This window comes from Coregonus lavaretus, assembly GCF_964263955.1.
Source record: "Coregonus lavaretus genome assembly, chromosome: 14".
Taxonomy (NCBI): Eukaryota; Metazoa; Chordata; class Actinopteri; order Salmoniformes; family Salmonidae; genus Coregonus; species Coregonus lavaretus.
This window is the reverse complement of record NC_140001.1, coordinates 50,045,766-50,072,785: the sequence shown is the minus strand read 5'-3', so window position 1 is coordinate 50,072,785 and position 27,020 is coordinate 50,045,766. Positions and strand designations below refer to the sequence as shown.

At 41.3% G+C, this 27,020-nt stretch overlaps 1 pseudogene across 1 annotated transcript in view; it reads left to right on the top strand.

Moving 5' to 3' along the window:
• Nucleotides 1-27,020, top strand: part of LOC311141164 (poly(A) RNA polymerase GLD2-like) — a 70,095-nt pseudogene that overhangs the window by 19,359 nt on the left and 23,716 nt on the right. The window contains exons 2-8 of the transcript in view: nucleotides 3,787-3,923; nucleotides 22,428-22,610; nucleotides 22,797-22,911; nucleotides 23,041-23,132; nucleotides 23,324-23,387; nucleotides 23,820-23,885; nucleotides 24,681-24,734. The product of the transcript in view is annotated as a poly(A) RNA polymerase GLD2-like (transcript). The remainder of the gene's footprint in view (nucleotides 1-3,786; nucleotides 3,924-22,427; nucleotides 22,611-22,796; nucleotides 22,912-23,040; nucleotides 23,133-23,323; nucleotides 23,388-23,819; nucleotides 23,886-24,680; nucleotides 24,735-27,020) is intronic.

Genomic DNA, 27,020 nt, shown 5'->3' with positions numbered 1-27,020 from the left:
CCTTGTGGGGACTAACAAAATGTCCCCAGTTGGTCAAAAAAAAATTGGTCACACACACACACACACACACACACACACACACACACACACACGACCATTCACACAGTTCAGCCCTATCCAGTGGATATAACGCTCTCAAGGTCCTGCACTGCCGCATCCTACTACACCCCGATGAAAAGCAATAATCCTGGCCCATTGACTGTAAATCTCTCTAACCCTAATGTACGCTACTGTGCTGAGACAATATGACTCTAGAACAGTTGTACACTATTTTAAATTGGATGCTCAACAGTGATTATCTCTCTCTCAATTAAATTCAATTCAATGGGGCTTTATTGTCATTTCCAAAGCAAGTGGAATAAACAATCCCAAATCAACAGTTAACTCTCTCTCTCTTTGTCTCTCTCTGTCTGTCTCTGTCTTGACAATCCTCACAGTTCATTCATAGATGGTATGTAGGCTGGTTGATGGCACCTGCAGGTCTGTTTGAGGGACAACTGGACAGAACAAATCAGAATTATTGGACTTCAGCTGAGACCCTCCACTCCTTCCCCGTCCTTCAAGGAAAGCCCCTTCTTTACACTTCCTGTTATGCTTGACGCTCTCAAGGTGGTATTACCTATAGTTGACCCCTAGGCACTTTCAAATTGTTTGCCTGTGAATGGTTGTCCACATCATCATGCTATATACAGTGGTGTGAAAAAGTGTTTGCCCCCTTCCTGATTTGTTATTTGTTTGCATGTTTGTCACACTTAAATGTTTCAGATCATCAAACAAATTTAAATATTAGTCAAAGATAACACAAGTAAACACAAAATGCAGTTTTGAAATGAAGGTTGTTATTATTAAGGGTAAACAAAATCCAAACCTACATGGCCCTGTGTGAAAAAGTGTTTCCCCCCTCCCTGTTATAACACAACTCAACTGTGGTTTATCACACCTGAGTTCAATTCCTCTAGCCACACCCAGGCCTGATTACTGCCACACCTGTTCTCAATCAAGGAATCACTTAAATAGGACCTGCCTGACAAAGTGAAGTAGACCAAAAGATCCTCAAAAGCTAGACATCATGCCGAGATCCAAAGAAATTCAGGAACAAATGAGAAAGAAAGTAATTGAGCTCCATCAGTCTGGAAAAGGTTATAAAGCCATTTCTAAAGCTTTGGGACTCCAGCGAACCACAGTGAGAGCCATTATCCACAAATGGCGAGAACATGGAACAGTGGTGAACCTTCCCAGGAGTGACCGGCCGACCAAAATGACCCCAAGAGCGCAGCAACGACTTATCCAAGAGGTCACAAAAGACCCTACAACAACATCCAAAGAGCTGCAGGCCTCACTTGCCTCAGTTAAGGTCAGTGTTCATGACTCCACCATAAGAAAGAGACTGGGCAAAAATGGCCTGCATGGCAGAGTTCCAAGACGAAAACCACTGCTGAGCAAAAATAACATTAAGGCTTGTCTCATTTTTGCAAGAAAACATCTTGATAATCCACAAGACCTTTGGGAAAATACTCTGTGGACTGACGAGACAAAAGTTTAACTTTTTGGAAGGTGTGTGTCCCATTACATCTGGCGTAAAAGTAACACAGCATTTCAGAAAAAGAACATCATACCAACAGTAAAATATGGTGATGGTCTGGGCCTGTTTTGCTGCTTCAGGACCTGGAAGACTTGCTGTGATAAATGGAACCATGAATTCTGCTGTCTACCAAAAAATCCTGAAGGAGAATGTCCGGCCATCTGTTTGTGACCTCAAGCTGAAGCGAACTTGGGTTCTGCAGCAGGACAATGATCCAAAACACACCAGCAAGTCCACCTCTGAATGGCTGAAGAAAAACAAAATGAAGACTTTGGAGTGGCCTAGTCAAAGTCCTGACCTAAATCCTATTGAGATGCTGTGGCATGACCTTAAAAAGGCAGTTCATGCTCGAAAACCCTCCAATGTGGCTGACTTACAACAATTCTGCAAAGATGAGTGGGCCAAAATTCCTCCACAGCGCTGTAAAAGACTCATTGCAAGTTATCGCAAACGCTTGATTGCAGTTGTTGCTGCTAAGGGTGGCCCAACCAGTTATTAGGTTGTAGGGGGCAATCACTTTTTCACATAGGGCCATGTGGGTTTGGATTTTGTTTTCCCTTAATAATAACAACTGCATTTTGTGTTTACTTGTGTTATCTTTGACTAATATTTACATTTGTTTGATCTGAAACATTTAATTGTGACAAACATGCAAACAAATAACAAATCAGGAAGGGGGCAAACACTTTTTCACACCACTGTACTTGTTACCTGTGTGTTTAAATACTGCATCTCTCTCACAGAATTTAAATGATTCCTCAACTTCCCCATGCTTTCTCTCTCTCTCTCTCACTCTCATTCTTTCTCTCTCGCTCTCTCGCTCTCTCTCTCTCTCTCTCCAGGATGCATTCGGGGAAGTTGATTTGCTGTTGGCACCAATCCCATGCTGCCAAATCAACTACTTTATCCCCCTCATACTAAACTTTGCTCACTCTTGTTTCAACTGCCCTTTGATTAAATCGGTTGAATTCAATGTTTAAAGTCTGGTTTTTACTGAAAGTTAACAGATGGAACATGCATGGAGGGATGTGGGTGTGGGGGGAGAGAGTGGATAGATGGGTGTAGATGGGTTTGGTTGAAGAAACCCCCTCTCCCCCTACCTCCCCTCCTTCTCTTGATAAGTAATACAAGTGAATGTAATTACTGCATTTTACCTGTGATCAAAAATGTATTCAAATTGAATATTTTATAAGTTACAAGCTAAGACAAAATGAGATTTCATGATTACTTTACACATCTAGTCTTTACACATCTATTCACTAGTGGCCACTACATTTCAAGTACTGGGCAAATGTCCAAATTAATGAAATTCCCTGAATTTGCATTGCGAATGTTGCTTTGATGGACACTAGATATTTGTATTTGTATTTATTATGGATACCCATTAGCTGCTGCAAAGACAGAAGCTACTCTTCCTGGGGTCCAGCAAAATGAAGGCAGTAATAATTTTAAAAACATTACAATACATTCAAAACAGATTTTACAGCATATTAAGTGTGTGCCATCAGGCCCCTACTCTACTACCACATATCTATAACGTGTGTGTATAGTGTGTATGTTGTCATGTGTTTGTATGCATGTGTCTATGTCAAATCAAATCAGATTTTATTTGTCACATTTTATAGCAGATGTTATTGCGGGTGTAGCAAAATGTTTGTGCTTCTAGCTACGACAGTACAGTAATATCTAACAATTTCACAACATATACCCAATACACACAAACCTAAGTAAGGAATGAATTAAGAATACATATATGGACGAGCTATGTCAGAGCGGCATGGACTAAGATACAGTAGAATAGTATAGAATACAGTATATATACATATGACATGAATACTGCAAGATATTTAAACATTATTCAAGTGACTAAGATGCCGTAGAATAGTACAGAATACATTATATACATATGAGATAAGTAATGCAAGATATTTAAACATTATTAAAGTACCTAGTGTTCCATTTCTTAAAGTGGCCAGTGATTTCTAGTCTATGCCTACAGGCAGCAGCCTCTAATGTGCTAGTGATGGCTGTTTAACAGACTGATGGCCTTGAGATAAAAGCTGTTTTTCAGTCTCTTGGTCCCAGCTTTGATGCACTTGTACTGACCTCACCTTCTGGATGATAGCAGGGTGAGCAGGCAGTGGCTCGGGTGGTTGATGTCATTGATTATCTTTTTGGCCTTCCTGTGACATTGGGTGCTGTAGGTGTCCTGGAGGGCGGGAAGTTTGCCTCCGGTGATGCGTTGGGCAGAAAGCCACACCCTCTGAAGAGCCTTGAGTTTGAGGGCGGTGCAGTGATACAGCCCGACAGGATGATCTCAATTGTGCATCTGTACAGATTTGTGAGGGTTGTAGGTGCTAAGCCACATTTCTTTAGCCTCCTGAGGTTGAAGAGGCTCTGTTGCACCTTCTTTACCACACTGTCTGTGTGGGTGGTCCATTTCAGTTTGTCAGTGATGTGTACGCCAAGGAACTTGAAGCTTTCCACCTTCTCCACTGCAGTCCCGTCGATGTGGATAGGGGGGTGCACCCTCTGCTGTTTCCTGAAGTCCACGATCATCTCCTTTGTTTTGTTGACAATGAGTGAGACGTTATTTTCCTGGCACCACACTCCCAGAGCCCTCACCTCCTCCCTGTAGGCTGTCTCGTCATTGTTGGTAATCAAGCCTACTACTGTTGTGTCGTCTGCAAACTTGATAATTGAGTTGGAGGCATGTTGGCCACGCAGTCATGGGTGAACAGGGAGTATAGGAGTGGGCTGAGCATGCACCATTGTGGGGCCCCAGTGTTTAGGATAAGCGAAGTGGAGGTGTTGTTTCCTACCTTCACCACCTGGGGGCGGCCCGTCAGGATGTCCAGGACCCAGTTGCACAGGGCGGGGTTCAGACCCAGGGCCCCGAGCTTAATGATGAGCTTGGAGGGTACTATGGTGTTGAATGCTGAGCTATAGTCAATGAACAGCATTCTTACATAGGTATTACTCTTGTCCAGATGGGATAGGGCAGTGTGCAGAGTGATGGCGATTGCATCGTCTGTGGATCTGTTGGGGCGGTAAGCAAATTGAAGTGGGTCTAGGGTGGCAGGTAAGGTAGAGGTGATATGATCCTTGACTAGTCTCTCAAAGCAATTCATGATGACAGAGGTGAGTACTACAGGGCGATAGTCATTTAATTCAGTTACCTTTGCTTTATTGGGTACATGAACAATGGTGGCCATCTTGAAGCATGTGGGGACAGCAGACTGGGATAGGGAGAGATTGAATATGCCCGTAAACACACCAGCCAGCTGATCTGAGGACGCGGCTAAGGATGCCGTCTGGGCAAGTAGTCTTGCGTGGGGTTAACACGTTTAACCCTCCCGTTGTCCTAGGGTCAAAATGACCCGCCACTGTGTTGAACCAACTTTATTTAATTTTTATATTTTTTGGATCATTTGTGAGAAGGAGGCAGTGATACTTTCTTTAAAGTCTCACTGCCTCCTTCTCACAAATGATCCCCAAAATATAAAAATTTAATAAAGTTGGTTCAACACAGTGGCGGGTCATTTTGACCCTAGGACAACGGGAGGGTTAAATGTTTTAAGGAGAGCCCACAGTCCTTGGTAGCGGGCCGCGTCAGTGGCACTGTGTTATTATCAAAGCGGGCGAATAAGGTGTTTAACTTGTCTGAAAGCGAGACGTTGGTGTCGGCGACGTGGCTGGTTTTCCTTTTGTAGTCCGTCATTGTCTGTAGACCCTGCCACATATGTCTAGTGTCTGAGTCATTGAATTGCGACTCCACTTTTTCTCTGTACTGACGTTTTACCTGTTTGATTGCCTTGTGTAGTGAATAACTACACTGTTTGTATTCTGCCATTTTCCTAGTCAACTTGCCATGATTAAATGCGGTGGTTCGCGCGAACGCTGCCATCTATCAACGGTTTCTGGTTAGGGTAGGTTTTAATAGTCACAGTGGGTACGACATCTCCTATACACTTCCTGATAATCTCAGTTACTATATCAGTGTATTCGTCTAAATTATTTGTGTTGCTTTACAGTGTTGCTTAACAGTCCCCGCTGTTCCATAAGGTGTATTAGTCCAGGTGCAACAAAACTAGGGCCTGTAGGACCTTTCTTGTTGATAGTGCTGTTAAGAATGCAGAGCAGTGCTTTATTACAGACAGACTTCTCCCCATCCTAGATACTGTTGTATCAATATGTTTTGACCATGACAGTTTACAATCCAGGGTTACTCCAAGCAGTTTGGTCTCCTCAACTTGCTCAATTTCCACATTATTCATTACAAGATTTAGTTGAGGTTTAGGGTTTAGTGAATGGTTTGTCCCAAATACAATGCTTTTAGTTTGGGAAATATTTAGGACTAACTTATTCCTTGCCACCGATTCTGAATCTAACTGCAGCTCTGTGTTAAGTGTTGCTGTCATTTCAGTCGCTGTAGTAGCTGACGTGTATATTGTTGAGTCAAAACACATATGTTTTTTCAGCAATAGACTATGATCAATAATGTCAAAAGCCACACAGAAGTCTAACAAAACAGCCCCCAAAATATTTTTATCATCAATTTCTCTCATCCAATCATCAGTCATTTGTGTAAGTGCTGTGCTTGTTGAATGTCCTTCCCTATAAGCGTGCTGTTGTCAATTTGTTTACTGTGAAATAGCATTGTATCTGGTCAAACATCATTTTTTCCAAAAGTTTACTAAGGATTGGTAACAGGCTGATTGGTCGACTATTTGAGCCAGTAAAGGGGGCTTTAATATTCTTACGTAGGGGAATAACTTGTGCTTACCTCCAGGCCTGTAAAGTTAGATTGAAGAGATTGCAAATAGGAGTGGTTTCCATCCAAGTTGTCAGACCCAGGTGGCTTGTCATTGTTGATAGACAACAATAATTTTTTCACGTCTTCCAGACTCACTTTACGGATTTCAAAAGTACAATGCTTTCATAACTTGGTCATTTAAGCATGGAAGTGAAAGTTCAAAATCTGTTGTTGGCATGTCATGCTTAAGTTGACTAATCTTGCCAATGAAAAAATAATTAAGGTACTTAGCAATATCAGTGGGTTTTGTGATGAATGAGCCATCTGATTCAATGACTGATGAAGCCGAGTTTGCCTTTTTGCCCAAAATGTCATTTAAGGTGCTCCAATGCTGTTTACTATCATTCTTTATATCATTTATCTTTGTTTCATAGTACAGTTTCTTCTTCTTTTTGTTCAGTTTAGTGACATGATTTATCATGTACGTTTGTCAATCAGCTGTGCAGCCAGACTTATTTGCCATTCCTTTTGCCTCATCCTTCTCAACTATACACATTTTCTCATCAATCCCCATAGATGTAACAGTCTATAAAGTATTTTTCTTAATGGATGCATGCTTATTAGTAACTGGAATAAGCAATTTCATAAATGTGTCAAGTGCAGCATCTGGTTGCTCCTTATTACAAACCACAGACCAGCAAATATTCTTTACATCTTTAACATAGGAATCACTACAAAACGTATAGTATGAGCTCTTATACACTATATTAGGCCCAGCCTTTTGAACTTTGGTTTTCCTAGATATGGCTACTATATTATGATCACTACATCCAATGGATTTGGATACTGCTTTAGAGCAGATTTCTGCAGCATTAGTAAAGATTTGATCAATACAAAATACATGATTTCATTCCTGTGCTGTTTGTAAATACCCTGGTAGGTTGACTGAACTTGGTTGCAAGCACTGGTCACAGTTTAAGCTATTTCTTGATTGGCCAGTCAATATTTAGATCACCCAGAAAATTTACCTCTCTGTTCATATCACATACATTATTAAGCGTATATCACACATATTATCCAGATACTGACTGTTAGCACTTGGTGGTCTATAGCAGCTTCCCAAAAGAATGGGCTTTAGGTGAGGCAGGTGAACCTGTAGCCATATTACTTCAACAGCATTTGACATGAGCTCCTCTCTGAACTTTACAGGAATAAGACTCTGAACATACACGGCAACCCCTCCACCACTGGCATTCCTCTCTCTTCTAAAGATGTTGAAGCCATGTATTGACACAAGTAATTTTTTCAACAATTGTTTACAGATGATTTCACTTATAATTCACTGTATCACAATTCCAGTAGTCAGAAGTTTACATACACTAAGTTGACTGTGTCTTTAAACAGCTTGGTAAATTTCAGAAAATTATGTCATGGCTTCTGATAGGCTAATTGACATCATTTGAGTCAATTGGAGGTGTACCTGTGGATGTATTTCAAGGCCCACCTTCAAACTCATTGCATATTTGCTTGACATCAAGGGAAAATCAAAATAAATTAGCCAAAACCTCCGAAAAAAAAATGGTAGACCCCCACAAGACTGGTTCATCATTGGGAGCAATTTCCAAATGCCTGAAGGTACCACGTTCATCTGTACAAACAATAGTAGGCATGTATAAACACCATGGGACCATGCAGCTGTCATACCGCTCAGGAAGGAGACGTGTTCTGTCTCCTAGAGATGAACGTACTTTGGTGCGAAAAGTGCAAATCAATCCCAGAACAACAGCAAAGGACCTTGTGAAGATGCTGGAGGAAACAGGTACAAAAGCATCTATATCCACAGTAAAACTAATCCTATATCGACATAACCTGAAAGGCTGCTCAGCAAGGAAGAAACCACTGCTCCAAAACCGCCATTAAAAAGCCAGACTACGTTTTGCAACTGCACATGGGGACAAAGATCATACTTTTTGGAGAAATGTCCTCTGGTCTGATGAAACAAAAATCAAACTGTTTGGCCATAATGACCATCATTATGTATGGAGGAAAAAGGGGGACCCTTGCAAGCCGAAGAACACCATCCCAACCGTGACGCACGGGGGTGGCAGAATCGTGCTGTGGGGGTGCTTTGCTGCAGGAGGGACTAATGCACTTCACAAAATAGATGGCATCATGAGGAAGGAAAATGATGTGGATATATTGAAGCAACATCTCAAGACATCAGTCAGGAAGTTAAAGCTTGGTCGCAAATGGGTCTTCCAAATGGACAATGACCCCAAGCATACTTCCAAAGTTGTGGCAAAATGGCTTAAGGACAACAAAGTCAAGCACATTAAAGCCCTGACCTCAATCCTATAGAAAATGTGTGGCAGAACTGAAAAAGCGTGTGTGAGCAAGGAGGCCTACAAACCTGACTCAGTTACACCAGCTCTGTCAGGAGGAATGGGCCAAAATTCACCCAACTTATTGTGGGAAACTTGTGGAAGGCTACCCGAAACGTTTGACCCAAGTTAAACAATTTAAAGGCAATACTACCAAATACTAATTGAGTGTATGTAAACTTCTGACCCACTGGGAATGTGATGAAATAAATAATTCTCTCTACTATTATTCTGACATTTCACATTCTTAAAATAAAGCGGTGATCCTAACTGACCTAAGACAGGGAATTTTACTAGGATTAAATGTCAGGAATTGTGGAAAAACTGAGTTTAAATGTATTTGGCTAAGGTGTATGTAAACTTCCGACTTCAACTGTAAGTCATTGTCTCAACTCAGCCTTGAAATGCGCAGACAGGGTCCAGGAGCCAAAGTTATCTATGAAAGTTATGCCAAAAGAGCTACATTAGTATTTTAGCAAAGTCTGTAATGCCAGTAGCGTGCTGAATCTTACAGAGCTCAGCGATGGTACCAGCCCTGAAATAATTGCCCGCTTTTTGGAATCTTTCATAGCTAGAATCAGATCTTTAAAATCAATTTTCAGCAGTTCCGAGCTAGCCTTCCAAATGTCGTTTGAACCTACATGGACTACGACAGCATCAGCCCCTGGCAGCTGTTGTAGAATGGTAGGAATCAGCCTTGTAAATTCCTGTACTTGTGTTTTAGAATAGCACCGTTGTATTTTTCCCGGAAACAAGATGTTTCTCACCGTAGAGCTGCCGATGACAACAGCTGCTGAAATGGCTGAGGAGGTCCGGCCATTCGTTCGCATTGAGTGGTTTAGAAGACCCCTCGAGGACTGATGGGAGAGGGAGTTTCTTCAACCAAACCCATCTATCCACTGTCTTCCCCCACACCCACATCCTTCCATACAAGTGCCAGCTGTCAACTTTCAGTATGACCACATTTGAAGCAAATTTAAACATTGAATTCAACTGATGTAATCAAATGGCAGTTGAACAAGAGTGAGCAAAGTTTAGTATGATTGGGATAAAGTAATTGACTTGGCAGCCTGGCAGCATGGGATTGAAGTGAATGGGATTTAGAGAAAGAGAGAGATAATCACTGTTGAGCATTCCATTTAAAATAGTGTAAAACTGTTCTAAGAGTCACATTGTCTCAGCACAGTAGGGTACAGTAGGGTTAGAAAGATATTCAGACTTACAGTCATGGGGCCAGGATTATTGCTTATCATCGGGCTGTTGTAGGAGGCAGTAGTGCAGGACCTTGAGAGCATCATGTCCATGAGAGAGAGAGAGAGAGAGAGAGAGAGAGAGAGAGAGAGAGAGAGAGAGAGAGAGAGAGAGAGAGAGAGAGAGAGAGAGAGAGAGAGAGAGAGAGAGAATGTGTATCGGGGGTCAGTAATCAATTGATCATCAATCCCCCCACAGGGGGTGTGTAAAGATGTAGGATCTTCATTTGATAATTTTCTCACAGCAGGAAAATAATCCTGCAGCAACAGAAAATGTGAGGGACTAACTTACTTCCACTAGCTACTACTAGCTAGCATGACTATAGCCAGTAGGGTTAGGTAGGGTTAGCCAGCCTACTAGCTAGTCAATAGCCAGCTAGTGCTAGCTAGTCAATAGCCAGCTAGTGCTAGCTAGCCAGCTAGTGCTAACTAGCCAGCTAGTGCAAGCTAACTTTGTTCAGTTGTTGTTGAGTTTGTTCTTTTGGCATGCTAACTTCATAATAAGTTCTACATCTTAGCTAACATTACTATTTTTATCTCTCGGTCACACTCACACAGTCTAATTCTTTCTTTGTGCTTCCAACCTAGGCTGTAAATACACCCCATGCTGTTTTCAGTTTTTCCCATTCGCCGTTTTGACCCGGAAATCAAAGTAACAAAACGTACATGGACCAGCAAGGTACACCCTTTCTTTTCTCCCATTAGTTCTGTTTCGTTTTCAAAAAGCGACTTTAAGTTGTTTTCAAAGGGGCAAAATTATGCACTCAATCAGCAAAACCTGGTGTTTACAGGAGAACTTCATATTTGTCTCAATTCAATGATCTAGTGATTTTAAACCAACTTCGTTTTTCCCCACAACAATTACATTTTGAAATTTGATCTTGTTTGTATTTCTGTATTTTATGTAAAAATACAAGGTCATTAAGCATGAATAGGCCAGTGATCTTCAGTGTTTCTCCTATGATTTTTTTCAGCGGTGGTGGGGCAAAGGTAGACTTGGGAGGGTTTCTTTGCTGGGGGAGTTCAGGGGGGGTGGGTGAGATTTTTCTGTTCAAACTCTGTGTCCATGGGTTGGTTTAGTTTACCTCTCTTATGAAAGGTACATATTTTATTTTTTCTATGAATTCCTCCTGTTACAGCTGTGGTTATTTGTTCACATACAGACCTCATTCTCAATAGTTTCTTATCCAAATTATGTATACCTGTAAAACCATTTGATGTTAGGTCACAGACCTCCCTCCTCCATTAGAATTTCAATTTTCCATTGCACTGATTTTATATGAATATTTGCATTTATGGGCCTTCTTTTCAATAGCTCACTGTCTATATGAGCTACAGATCTACAAACAAGTGTGGTGAGTTCCTTTACCTCTCCTATGAAAGCTACACCTTTTTCTTGTACTCCTCCCCTTTGCTATTCTAAAAAGATTTATCCTAATATAGCTGTGGTTATTTGTTCGCATGGAGATCTAATTTTCAATAATTTCTTATCCAAATGACATATACCTGTAAAACCACTTGATGTTAAGTCACAGACCTACCTCCTCCATAGTACACCCATTAGAATTTCCTTTTTCTATTGCACACATTTTTTATGAATATTTCCATATTTTCAATAGCTTACTGTCCATATGAGCTACAGATCTACAAACAAGTGTGTTGGGTTCAGCTTTAATGTTTTCAAAATCCCCCCCCTTTGATTCTCTATAAATATTTTTCCTATTACTGCTTTGGTTACTAAGTCACATACAGATAACATATTCTGTAGCTTTGTATCCAGATGGTTTTGAAACAAAAACTGAAAAAACATTCCAATATTGTACATATTTAACATATATTCCCATCCTAGGTCTTTATTACTCTCTTGTGCAGATGTAATATGCTTGCCTTGCCTCTGCCTTTGATTTATTGTTTTCAATTCTGTATTTTGACACTAGGTGGAGCCATTGACCACAGTACCTATTAACTTTGGGCCAAATTGGAATTGACAACCACACCTCTCATTGGCACGCCAGCTGAAAAGTTTCTTTGCAAATGTTCTTCACTTATCCCTATGACCTATGTATTTGTCCATTCCATCTCTATCATTGTTTTGATGAAGGTCATTAATGAAGCCCAAAACATCAATCTTTTATTAGTTGTTTAAATAAAATAATGATTTTTTAATGGCTATTTTTAGCTGCCAACACATAAGTGTTAGTTGCATAGGGCGGAGAGTGGATTAATGACCTATAATTACTTGTCAGAGGAATGACTACATGAACATTATGGTAGAGGGTTTAAATTGGGAATTTAGCCAAGACATCAGGGTAAGAAGCTATTCTCTTACGAGAAGTAGGCCTACCATGTTAAGCTATTCAATGATCAGAGAGTCAAGACATCCGTTTAAGGCCCCTTCCAAAGGACAGCATCCTCCACAGGGCAATGTCATAAGCACAATACCCAATCAACCCCTAGAACCTATGCCCTTTGCACTTGTGGAGATCAAAGCTTGTGGAGATTGGTATAAGCAGTATCGTGAAAAGTCAAATTACTACAAGACGAAAAGTTGGAGCTATTGCCATATTGCTTACACCTGTCAAATCCACTCAGATCTCCAAAATGTATAACATTTTTTACATGCGTTTTTCTGGATTTTTTTGTTGTTATTCTGTCCCTCACTGTTCAAATAAACCTACCATTAAAATTATAGACTGATCATGTCTTTGTCAGTGGGCAAACGTACAAAATCAGCAGGGGATCAAATACTTTTTTCCTTCATTGTACATGAAGGCAGGGTAGAGTGACTAGGCATCAGGACAGGTAATAATAAGAGTAAAATAAAGAACAGCGTAGCAGCAGCAAATGATAAGTGTAAAAGTGTGTGTGTGTGTAATGTGTATGTGTGTTTGTATTGTGTCGGTCTGCATATGTGTGTTACGTGTGTGCTTTGCAGACTCACATCTCAAATATGGACTCATCAGACCAAAGGACAGATTTCCACCGGTCTAATGTCCATTGCTCGTGGTTCTTGGCCAAGCAAGTCTCTTCTTATTATTGGTGTCCTTTAGTAGTGGTTTCTATGCAGCAATTTGACCATGAAGGCCTGATTCACACAGTCTCCTCTGAACAGTTGATGTTGAGATGTGTCTGTTACTTGAACTCTGTGAAGCATTTATTTGGGCTGCAATGTCTGAGGCTGGTAACTCTAATGAACTTATCCTCTGCAGCAGAGGTGACTCTGGGTCTTCCTTTCCTGTGGCGGTCCTCATGAGAGCCAATTTCATCATAGTGCTTGAAGGTTTTTGCGACTGCACTTGAAGAAACTTTCAAAGTTATTGACATTTTCTGGATTAATTGACCTTCATGTCTTAAAGTAATGATGGACTGTCGTTTCTCTTTGCTAATTTCAGCTGTTCTTGCCATAATATGGATTTGGTCTTTTACCAAATAGGGCTATCTTCTGTATACCACCCCTACCTTATCACAACACAACTGACTGCCTCAAACGCACAAATTAACATTTAACAAGGCACACCTGTTAATTGAAATGCATTCCAGGTAACTACCTCATGTGCTGGTTGAGAGAATGCCAAGAGTGTGCAAAGCTGTCATCAAGGCAAAGGGTGGCTACTTTGAAGAATCTCAAATATAAAATATATTTTGATTTGTTTAACAGTTTTTTGGTTACTACATGATTCCATATGTGTTATTTCATAGTTTTGATGTCTTCACTATTAATCTACAATGTAGAAAATAGAACAAATTCAGAAAAACCTTTGAATGAATAGGTGTGTCCCAACTTTTGACTGGTACTGTATGTGTGTGCTTTTTATGTCAGTTTCAATTATGCGTGTGTGTAATTTATGGCGACTTTGTGTGAAGTAAATACACTAGGCTAAAGGCTTCCAACCTGCTTGGATAATGTGCTATTACATTTTTGTCTAATCTGATACTGCGCATGTTGTGTATTTTGTGGAATTGTATTAGTGCCGACGTTAGGGATTTTTTTCTTTATTTCCCTGGTTTTATCATGTTATTTTTTCGGGAAATGTGAAGAGTGTTCCCTGGACAGTCCAGGGATCCCGGTTACCCAGGTTAATCCCTACTGTATACGGTTAGAAATGTGGTATTACACACCAAATGGTCCTGTAAGTGCTGTATGGTGTATGGCCCAATCCTAAATTGACCCCTACAGTAGAACGTATGCCCTATGCAAAGACACCTGTCCACAGAAGCAATCAATCAATCAGATTCCAAACTCTCCACCATGGCCTAGACCAAAGAGGTCTCCAATGATGTCAGGGACAAGATTGTAGAACTACACAAGGCTGGAATGGGCTACAAGACCATCGCCAAGCAGCTTGGTGAGAAGGTGACAACAGTTGGTGCGATTATTCGCCAATGGAAGAACCACAAAAGGACTGTCAATCTCCCTCGGCCTGGAGCTCCATGCAAGATCTAATCTCGTAGAGTTGCAATGATCATGAGATCAGGAATCAGCCCAGAACTACAAGGGAGGATCTTGTCAATGATCTGAAGGCAGCTGGGACCATAGTCACCAAGAAAACAATTGGTAACACACTACGCCATGAAGGACTGACATCCTGCAGCTCCCGCAAGGTCCCCCTGCTCAAGAAAGCACATATACAGGCCCGTCTGAAGTTTGCCAATGAACATCTGAATGATTCAGAGGAGAACTGGGTGAAAGTGTTGTGGTCAGATGAGACCAAAATTGAGGTCTTTGGCATCAACTCAACTCGCCGTGTTTGGAGGAGGAGGAATGCTGCTTATGAACCCAAGAACACCATCCCCACCGTCAAACATGGAGGTGGAAACATTATGCTTTGGGGGGGGGTTTTCTGCTAAGGTGACAGGACAACTTCACCGCATCAAAGGGACGATGGACGGGGCCATGTACCATCAAATCTTGGGTGAGAACCTCAGCCAGGGCATTGAAAATGGGTCGTGGATGGGTATTCCAGCATGACAATTACCTAAAACACACGGCCAAGGCAACAAAGGAGTGGCTCAAGAAGAAGCACATTATGGTCCTGGAGTGGCCTAATTAGTCTCCAGACCTTAATCCCATAGAAAATCTGTGGAGGGAGCTAAGGTTCGAGTTGCCAAACGTCAGCCTCGAAACCTTAATGACTTGGAGAAGATCTGCAAAGAGGAGTGGGACAAAATCCCTCCTGAGATGTGTGCAAACCTGGTGGCCAACTACAAGAAACGTCTGACCTCTGTGATTGCCAACAAGGGTTTTGCCACCAAATACTAAGTCATGTTTTGCAGAGGGGTCAAATACTTATTTCCCTCATTAAAATGCAAATCAATTTATAACATTTTTGACATGCGTTTTTCTGGATTTTTTTTATGTTATTCTGTCTCTCACTGTTCAAGTAAACCTACCATTAAAATTATAGACTGATCATGTCTTTGTCAGTGGGCAAACGTACAAAATCATTAGGGGATCAAATACTTTTTTCCCTCACTGTTATCTATCAAGCCTAGCAACTTTGGTAATTTGACTTTTGTTTGACTGCCGTTACAAAGTTTGTATGATTCGACAATGCTATGCTCGGGTTGTGCTCTGTGCGTCGAGATAGCCTACTGCTGAAATGTGCTGAAAATAATTGAGGAAAATGATAACGCTCAGAATTTATTAACAGCCTGTTTCACAATTCACAACAATGTCATTGGCGATCAAAGATAGTTACAAAATATCAGTTTAATTTCCTTTGAAACCTTTACATAGTGGCGCAGCCAAGCCGACAAGGTGGCGCAGCGCCCCTCCTATTTGAAGAAAAGCCCTGGCATAGTGACCATATTTTGGTTTTAAACGCTTTAAATATGCACTTCCAATATTTGCGGTATTTCCCGGGACTCTCTGGATAAATATGAATATTCCTGGTATTGAAACTTGGTTCATTTTTTGATAAATATTAATCCCTAGTATACAGTAGGATAGGCGATCCAGTTCACTTCATGCAGAGGCAAGCCAGCATTTGGGGTGAAGGGATTTAATGTTGCAGAGTGGTAATAAAATGATCTTTAATTATGAAGTGTTAGTTTTCAAATGTTGAAACAAGTGGAAGGCACTTAACCAATGTGAGTAGATGTGCCAAAAAAGTATTAGATCATCATTGAAAAGGAAAGGCGCAACGTTTGCTCACCATAAAAAAATATATGTTTTATTTAAAGAACTATTAAGCTTGACGTTTCGGGGTTCAGCAATGGCTTTTCTCAAAACAATTACACAGACGGACTGGACAAGTACATAGGTCATAGGGATAATGCAATACAATTAGCAAGGAAACTATTCAGCTGGCGGTTCCAATGAGAGGTGTGGCTGTCAATACAAGTAGGTCCACAGGGTAAGAGGTACTGTAGTCAATGGCTCCACCTGAATATATGTTAAATATGGGCAATATTGAAAATCATTTTCAGTGTTATAGAGCTACAGAAAATGTTATCTGTACGTGAACAAATAATAATAATAGGATAAATATTTGTAAAAAATCTAAGGGGAGGAATTCTGAAAAAATAAAAGGTGTACCTTTCATAAGAGCTGTAAAGGAACCCACCACACTTGTTTCTAGATCTGTAGCTTGTATTGATAGGAAGGTATTGAAATGTAGACCTATCACAAGAAATATGCCTATAAAATCAGGGAAGTGATGAGCTAGAAATAACATTTATATAGCATGGATGAGGGGATCAGTGACTTCACATTATGCGGTTTTACGTCTCCATTTCACCTGGATAGGAAGCTTCCTTGTAAATGGGTCAAATATAGCCCCTTGGTAGCTAGAGGTAAATAATACAAATGTTGGGTCCTTCAGCAACTTTAGGACCTATGCAGTGTGTGTAATCTTTATATACAGTACCAGTCAAAAGTTTGGATACACCTACTCATTCAACGGTTTTTCTTTATTTTTATTATTTTCTACATTGTAGAATAATAGTAAAGACATCAAAACTATGAAATAACACATATGGAATCATGTAGTAACCAAAAAAGTGTTAAACAAATCAAAATATATTTTATATTTGAGATTCTTCAAAGTAGCCACCCTTTGCCTTGATGACAGCTTTGAACAGTCTTGGCATTCTCTCAACCAGCTTCATGAGGAATGGTTTTCCAACAGTCATGAAGGAGTTCCCATATATGCTGAGCACTTGTTGGCTGCTTTTCCTTCACTCTGCGGTCCAACTCATCCCAAACCATCTCAATTGGGTTGAGTTTGGGTGATTGTGGAGGCCAGGTCATCTGATGCAGCACTCCATTACTCTCCTCCTTGGTCAAATAGCCCTTACACAGGCTGGAGGTGTGTGGGATCATTGTCCTGTTGAAAAACAAATGATAGTCCCACTAAGCGCAAACCAGATGGGATGGCGTATCGCTGCAGAATGATGTGGTAGCAATGCTGGTTAAGTGTGCCTTCAATTCTAAATAAATCACAGACAGTGTCACCAGCAAAGCACCCCCATACCATCACACCTCCTCCTCCATGCTTCACGGTGGGAACCACACATGCAGAGATCATCCGTTCACCTACTCTGCGTCTCACAAAGACACAGCGGTTGGAACAAAAAATCTCAAATATGGACTCATCAGACCAAAGGACAGATTTCCACCGGTCTAATGTCCATTGCTCGTGGTTCTTGGCCCAAGCAAGTCTCTTCTTCTTATTGGTGTCCTTTAGTAGTGGTTTCTTTGCAGCAATTCGACCATGAAGGCCTGATTCACGCAGTCTCCTCTGAACAGTTGATGTTGAGATGTGTCTGTTACTTGAACTCATGAGCCACTTTCATTGTAGCGCTTGATGGTTTTTGCGACTGCACCTGAAGAGACGTTCAAAGTTCAGGACATTTTCCGTATTAACTGACCTTCATGTCATTTCTCTTGGCTTATTTGAGCTGTTCTTGCTATAATATGGATTTGGTCTTTTACCAAATTGGGCTATCTTCTGTATACCCCCCCTACCTTGTCACAACTGATTGGCTCAATTGCATTAAGAAGGAAAGAAATTCCACAAATTAACTTTTAAGAAGGCACACCTGTTAATTGAAATTCATTCCAGGTGACTACCTCATGAAGCTGGTTGAGAGAATGCCAAACGTGTGCAAAAGCTGTCATCAAGGCAAAGGGTGGCTATTTGAAGAATCTCAAATATAAAATATATTTTGTTTTGTTTAACACTTTTTTGGTTACTACATGATTCCATATGTGTTATTTCATAGTTGTAATGTCATCACTATTATTGTACAATGTACAAAATTGTAAAAATAAAGAAAAACCCTTGAATGAGTAGCTGTGTCTAAACTTTTGACTGGTAGTGTATATCCATACAGACTAAAGAGAACACATTTTTAAAGAGATTGAACAGAGGTTTTGTATACTTTTGTATACCAATAGTTCTGAAAGTAGTGCTCAAGAGCCTAATAGGGATGTGCACAAAGAGAGTAACAAAAGAAACGGTGGTTTGCATGATGGGCTAGCCCCACAACCTCATGGGACAATACTGTGCCCATAGAATTAGGACATAGAATACTAGAATGGCGATAAACCTTCTTATGATCGGGGGACCGAGTGGTGCATCGCAGTCCTAGAGGCATCACTACAGACCTGGGTTTGATCCCGGGCTGTATCACAACCGGCCGTGATCAGGAGTCCATAGGGTGGTGCAAAATTGGCCTAGCGTCATCTGGGTTTGGGTAGGGTTTGGCTGAGGTAGGCCGTCATTGTAAATAAGAATTTGTTCTTAACTGACTTGCCTAGTTAAATAAAGATTAAATAAAATACGTAAAAATAAATTATGGTCCAGAGGTCCGCCATGTTGGTCAGTGCTGTGATAAGTTGTTGTGTAAAACAATGAAGGTCAATAATGTATCTGCACTCTGTGTGTTAGCTAGCTAGCCAATCAGTTTTAGAGAATGATTCACCTTACAGAGAAAGCATTCACCTTACAGTGAAATGCTTACTTACAAGCCATTAACCAACAATGCAGTTTTAAGAATGAATACAAAAAAAACCCACAAAAATATACTATATAAAAAATATGAAATAAAAGTTAATTATAAAACAGCAGCAGTAAATATAACAATAGCGAAGCTATATACAGGGGGTACCAGTACCGAGTCAATGTGCGGGGGCACCGGTTAGTCGAGGTAATTGAGGTAATATGTACATGGAGGTAGAGTTATTAAAGTGACTTTGCATAGATAATAAACAGAGAGTAGCAGCAGCGTAAAGGGGGGGTGGGGGGGGGGGGAATGCAACCGCAGACCATGTGTATGGCGTGATGTGGGAGAACGGTTTGCTCATGTCAACATTGTGAACAGAGTGCCCCATCGTGGAGGTGGGGTTATGGTATCGACAGGCATATGCTATGGACAACAAACACAATTGTATTTTATCGATGGGAATTTTAATGCACAAAAATACCCTGACGAGATCCTGAGGCCCATTGTGAGGCACATTTTCTTAAGGTATCTGTGACCAACAGATACATATCTGTATTCCCAGTCATGTGAAATCCATAGATTAGGGCCTAATTTATTTATTTCAATTGCCTGATTTCCTCATCTGAACTGTAACTCTGTAAAATCTGTAAAATTGTTGCATGTTGCGTTTATTTTTGTTCAGTATATATTTAGGCTAGTTACATTAACAGTAAACATATGCAGGAAACAAAAGGTGAATGGAGACCCAAATAACCAAAACATAACCTTCGACCCACGTAATCAATTAAGCAATAACAGCCTACCATAGACATGTTTCCTGAGTATTGAGATTGTTCAAATATGTGTTATGTACTTGTTATTCTCTGAAATATGCAAATTATAATTGTTACGGATACAGGTATCCTGTGTGTGTTTTTGTGTTTTCCTCTCCTTCTGCCCTAATCACAGGTGTCCTGTATGTTCCTGATTGGTGGTCGTTGGGGTGTCTGCTGATTGCTGAGGTGGACCAATCAGTGGACATTCCTCTGCATTGCACCACCTGTTTCTGGTTTTTCAATCACACATCCCATTGTTTAAAAGCCTGTCAGTTGTGTTTGTAGAGGAAGACTATTTTCCGTATGTGAGTATGGATACTGTGGTGTCCTGTGTGCATTCATTTGCTGGTTACTCTGTTTGGTAACTTTGTTAGAGACTATGTTCCGTATGGGAGTATGGATACTATGGTGTTTTGTGTACTCACTCATTTGCTGGTTACTCTGTTTGGTAACTTTGTGTGTTTCTGGGAAAAGGGGAATTTAAGCAAGTTGCCCTTGGGCATACATTACCCGTAGGAAGAAAACTGTCTAAAAACACTAGTTAGACCTGTGCGGACCACCCACTGTATTTTTGTATGATTAGCAGTAGCTTAGCGGTTCTTGAGGCAGGCAAGATCAGTTTAGTTTTTTTTACACTATTGTTTCATTTCTTGGGTCCTGCTCAGCCCTTTTTCCCAAACCTTTACCATGTATTCAAAAATAAACATTTTATGTTTGACGGTAGTTTATGGTTGTCGTGTAGTTTTTGTTCTCACTGTTCCATGTCACGATTCTAATTTGCATGAATTATGTTACGGGTCTCTTGTCCATCCACCCTAGACGTTTAAAGCCACGGGGTTCGTAACAATATTTGTTTTAGTCACCTTTTTGGACCCTTAACAGTTTGCATCACTGCAGGTAAACAAAACCAACCAAAGCATGGGTTGCTGTCGTACCTTGTCTATATATCAAATCAAATGTTTTTGTCACATGCGCCGACTACAACAGGTGTAAACATTAGTGAAATGCTTAGTTACAAGCGCTTAACCAACAATGCAGTTTTAAGAAAAATATGTGTTAAGTAAAAAAAAGATATTTAGTCAGCCACCAATTGTGCAAGTTCTCCCACTTAAAAAGATGAGAGGCCTGTAATTTTCATCATAGAAACACGTCAACTATGACAGACAAATTGAGAAGAAAAAAAATCCAGAAAATCACATTGTAGGATTTTTAATGAATTTATTTGCAAATTATGGTGGAAAATAAGTATTTGGTCACCTACAAGCAAGATTTCTGGCTCTCACAGACCTGTAACTTCTTCTTTAAGAAGCTTCCCTGTCCTCCACTCGTTACCTGTATTAATGGCACCTGTTTGAACTTGTTATCAGTATAAAAGACACCTGTCCACAACCTCAAACAGTCACACTCCAAACGCCACTATGGCCAAGACCAAAGAGCTGTCAAAGGACACCAGAAACAAAATTGTAGACCTGCACCAGGCTGGGAAGACTGAATCTACAATAGGTAAGCAGCTTGGTTTGAAGAAATCAACTGTGGGAGCAATTATTAGGAAATGGAAGACATACAAGACCACTGATAATCTCCCTCGATCTGGGGCTCCACGCAAGATCTCACCCCGTGGGGTCAAAATGATCACAAGAACGGTGAGCAAAAATCCCAGAACCACACGGGGGGGGACCTAGTGAATGACCTGCAGAGAGCTGGGACCAAAGTAACAAAGCCTACCATCAGTAACACACTACGCCGCCAGGGACTCAAATCCTGCAGTGCGAGACGTGTCCCCCTGCTTAAGCCAGTACATGTCCAGGCCCGTCTGAAGTTTGCTAGAGTGCATTTGGATGATCCAGAAGAGGATTGGGAGAATGTCAGATGAAACCAAAATAGAACTTTTTGGTAACTCAACTTGTCGTGTTTGGAGGACAATGAATGCTGAGTTGCATCCAAAGAACACCATACCTACTGTGAAGCATGGGGGTGGAAACATCATGCTTTGGGGCTGTTTTTCTGCAAAGGGACCAGGACGACTGATCCGTGTAAAGGAAAGCATGAATGGGGCCATGTATCGTGAGATTTTGAGTGAAAACCTCCTTCCATCAGCAAGGGCATTGAAGATGAAACGTGGCTGGGTCTTTCAGCATGACAATGATCCCAAACACACCGCCCGGGCAACAAAGGAGTGGCTTCGTAAGAAGCATTTCAAGGTCCTGGAGTGGCCTAGCCAGTCTCCAGATCTCAACCCCATAGAAAATCTTTGGAGGGAGTTGAAAGTCCGTGTTGCCCAGCGACAGCCCCAAAACATCACTGCTCTAGAGGAGATCTGCATGGAGGAATGGGCCAAAATACCAGCAACCGTGTGTGAAGACTTACAGAAAACGTTTGACCTGTGTCATTGCCAACAAAGGGTATATAACAAAGTATTGAGAAACTTTTGTTCTTGACCAAATACTTATTTTCCACCATAATTTGCAAATAAATTCATTAAAAATCCTACAATGTGATTTTCTGGATTTTTTTTTCTCATTTTGTCTGAGTACATCACCAACAAACTATCATGGTCCAAACACACCAAGACAGTTGTGAAGAGGGCACGACAAAGCCTATTCCCCCTCAGGAGACTGAAAAGATTTGGCATGGGTCCTCAGATCCTCAAAAAGTTATACAGCTGCACCATCGAGAGCATCCTGACTGGTTGCATCACCGCCTGGCCCCCACCATGGCAGTCCTCCTGTAGCCGGCTCCTCTCCCTCTGGCCCCAGGGAAATCCAGTGTACCCCGATCCAGCTCTCCGCTCTCAGCCCCCAACCCTCTGCCCCACGGATTCCCCCTCTGTGGGGAGAGAACCCTCATAGCTCACTGCAGGCTTATGCCAAGGACAAGGTAAGCCTCAGGATCATGATAATAATGCATATTATGTGTAGCGGTTTTCTTTTTATCCAACCCGGGTGTTTACATCCACGTTCACATGGATATACACAAACGAATAGAGATCATGGGAAAACAAGTCCCAGTGGGGTAGCCTGTGTGTGTATCAGCACAGATGCTGTGAGTTGCTGTGTGTCTCAGCTGAGTGGTCAGATGGTGGAGCACTTTGAAGCATGACAGCAGCAGTCGACTGACCTGGAGAGGAAGGAGCTGTGCAGAGCCCAACTACAGAGAGCGATCCAGAGACTCTTCCCATGTATGTAACTCACACACGCACTACATCATCCTATTGTCATAATGACATAGAATTGTCATTAATGATATTCTCTACACCCGCCACCTCTCTGTCTCTCTCTCTCTCTCTCTCTCTCTCTCTCTCTCTCAGTGGTGAGGTTGTACCTGGCTGGTTCTTCTCTGTATGGTTTAGGCAGCAGGAACAGTGATGCTGACCTCTGTTTGGTCATCCAAGCAGCACCAGTGAGCCACCTACAGTTCCCCACATGGCAGCTTCTTGTTATTGTTGCTAGCTATCTGGCCATCCAGAATCACAACAACACATGGACTTCTTCCCCATTGAAGCGTGCGCATCGTTTTTGTGACTTTATCAGCTAACCCGTCTATCTTTCTGTGAATAAGATGCCCATTGACCATGTCTGTGTCTCTGTCAGGTGGACCAGAGGAATTATGCTGTGTATGTACTCAGTCTCATTCAGCAGCTCTTCTACAGACTCTGTGAGTACTAACACTGCTGTTTAAACACATTTCAGCTGTGTGTCCTGGAATGTGTCTCTACATACTCTTCTTCAGCTTCCTTTCCTTGTCTCCTCTCCCTTTCTCCACTCCATTATGAACACCAGTAAGTGAAAGGACTGGATAAGGTTCCGCTTTATTGTTTACACCATATGGCTTTCACCTGTCTGATCAGTGGGCTTGGCCCATCCTATTCCATGAATTTGTGTAATAATGATAAAGGAGCAGCTGTATTTATCCTCAGTGGCCTCCAGAGGGCAGTAATTCCCTGGTGATGCCAGAGTCATTGATATATACAGAGCTGTAGGTAAACTAAACACACACAATGTTGTTGAGTTTGGGCAGTCATAGTAAAGAAAATATGTGTGCAAGGTCTTGTGGAGTTGAGGAATATGTGTGAGTTCTGGTCCACAGCGTACATAGAGAGACCGCAGCTGATCCGAGCCAAGGTCCCATCCTCAAATTCAGAGACAAAGTCAGGTAGGTCGAAACTTATATCAATCAATCACATTTTCTTTGTCTTTTTGATTTTCACAAACACATGTAGGTTGTATGTTGGGAGCTTTTGGGAAAGAGCACAGTTAGAAAGATATGGCATATAGAAGCAAACCGGATGGACATCATGAAAATGATCGGAGAGGTTGAGAGTAGAAGAAGTTCAGGAGCAAAAAATAATAATAATATATATATATATATATATATAATTATTGTAAAATTAACTGTGTCCATAAGGTGTAGATAGTAAGTATAGACCGGAAGTAGAGGCCTGGGCATTGTTGTTCACTAATTTACTCCAAGTAGGGAAAGGATGGCGGGGTTGAAAAGTAATAAAGGGGAGTATATATAAATAAAAAACATGGGGGATTGGAAGTGATGCAGACAATTACATTGATAGAAGATACAATCTATCTGCAATATTAAGCTGATCCATCCCCCCCAAAAAAATAAAAATAAAAAAAACATTTAGGCTTAGCAGGCCGAGGCAACACTGGCAAGGAATGACTCCTTGAGAGGAAGAGAAGAAACCTTGTGAAGAACCAGACTCTTGAGGTGAAGCCAATATTCCTCTGGCTGACTGGGTAGAAGCGTAGAGGTTCTCGTTCACACAATACGGCTGTGCATCAAACATTTCTTTATGAACATAGATATGTACATATTACTAATGGCCTATTTCCACAGTAGAACAGTGCATGGGCAAGGGACTAGTTATATCAAACCTCTATAAAAATGTATTTCTCTCTTTCTCTCTCTCTCTCTCTCTCTCTCTCTCTCCAGTGGAGTCGAGTTTGATGTGAACGTAAACAACACCTTCTTGCTGAGGAGTTCTTTGTAAGAACTTGTGACAATCAAGAGCTGCACTGTTAAGAGGTGCATTTTCCAGTAACTTAATGGCAGTTGGTCACCAGAAAGTACATTTTTATTTAAAATTCACAGGAACTTACTGTGGCTGACCTGTCACGCTCACTGTCCTGATGGTGTGGCAGGAAGGTCAGGTGGTTGTCAACCAAGATGTTGAGGCCAGTTGAGGATGTCCCAAGTGTGCTCACCACAAAACATGCTTAGTAGTTGTGAACTATTTTTAAGCTATCTTGTAATCATTCAAGTTCAGTGAAAGTACAGTAAGTTACTGGCAGCTAGTTGCAAGTAAGTTAATAGCAGTTACTGGCTATTAAGTTACTTTGAATTTTACAATAACTTACTGACAGCTAGTTAAAAATAATTCACTTAATTTGTAAAGCGCTTTTCTCACACCCATCGCACTGAAGAAAATAAATAAATAAATAATAAAAACAATCAAAAACACAGAACATTGTAAGCAGGCAACAATCAAAGCTATTTACAGGTGTTGTCAGATCTGGTGGACAGGAGAACATAATTAACATACACTACATGACCAAAGTGTGTGGACACCTGCTCATCGAACATCTCATTCCAAAATCATGGGCATTAATATGGAGTTGATCCCCCTCTTTGCTGCTATAACAGCCTCCACTCTTCTGGGAAGGCTTTCTACTAGATGTTGGATAATTGCTGCAGGGACTTGCTTTGCTTCAGCCACAAGAGCATTAGTGAGGTCGGGCACTTCCAGAGGCAGTTTGGAACTCGGCAGTGAGTGTTGCAACCGAGGACAGATGATTTTTACACGCTTCAGCACTCTGCGGTCCCGTTCTGTGAGCTTGTGTGGCCTACCACTTCGCGGCTGAGCCGTTGTTGCTCCTTGACATTTCCACTTCACAATAACAGCACTTACAGTTGACCGGGGCAGCTCTAGTAGGGCAGACATTTGACGAACTGACTTGTTGAAAGGGTGGCATCCTATGATGGTGCCATGTTGAACGTCACTGAGCTCTTCAGTAAGGCCATTCTACTGCCAATGTTTGTCTATGGAGATTGCATGGCTGTGTGCTCCGTTTTATACACCTGTCGGGTGTGACAGAAATAGCCAAATCCACAAATTTGAAGGGGTGTCCACATACTTTTGTATATATAATGTAGGTCCTTGAAGCTTTTCTGAAAACCTCAGTCTTTAGCTGTCTTAAACAAGGCCATCGACTCAGCAGCCCTGACAATGACTGGAATGAGGAGCCACACAACTGAAAGCCCTGTCACCAACAGTTTTTAGTCCGCTGTGGGGCTGCTGAAGGGAGACAGGCCTGGAGGAGCGAAGGATGCAATTGGTGCAGGAGGGTAGGATAAGGTCAGACAGATACTTGGGTCCAGAGTTGTGGATAGCTTGGTAGGTGTGAACCAGGATTTCAAAGTCAATGCATGAGCATATTTGACCGACCGGCTCGATTCGGTCTTCTGTAGCAAAATTTGAAATTGTGTTTTTTACATTGGATAAAAGTAGAGACTCAGAGCTAGAAAATGGTATATCATACACTACAGTTGAGGAACAATGGGAAAGTAATTCTGCTTTGAAAGTTGATAAACTTGTAACCTCACTTTTGAGAAAATGGCCTTTAAATGTTTTGGTACACCTATTGGAAAGTACTTCTTTGTCTACACCCATTCAGCATCGTTCACACCCTCTTAAGCTTTAGCCCCACCCATCTCTTTAAGGATTGATCAGAGCGTTCTGCTAGGGCGAGTAAAATGGTCAGAGTGAGCTGTTCTCTCATTTGTGTCTGGAAGTAGATAGCCAAAGTTAGCCGGTTAGCTTGGGTGCTTTACTGCTGATGTTAGGTCAGCTAGCTAACGTTACGTGTATGATCTGTGTAATAATATTATTCGTATCTCAGAGCCATTTGCTTTGCTAGTTATAGCCAGAGCGAATTTACCAACTATGTCTATCAACAGCTGTCGCAATGACATCATGAACATTCTATTGAAATGGATACTTGCATAGTGGAGTCTTTTGTTAAGACATGTAGCTAGCTAAACAATGAACCATAATCCCAACTCATGACGTTACTACCCTGCATGAATGTTCAATGTAGTTAGCTAGCTTACATTAGGCTATAACTAGCATGGTTGCCCTTAGTTTGAAGACGTAATCCGGAGACAGGTGTTTTCTCCTTCTCCATAGCTATCATAATCAAATTCCACTGATTTCAAAACTCGGTCCTCCAGAAAGTGGAGAGCAACACTTATGCAGTTTTACTACGCTATAAA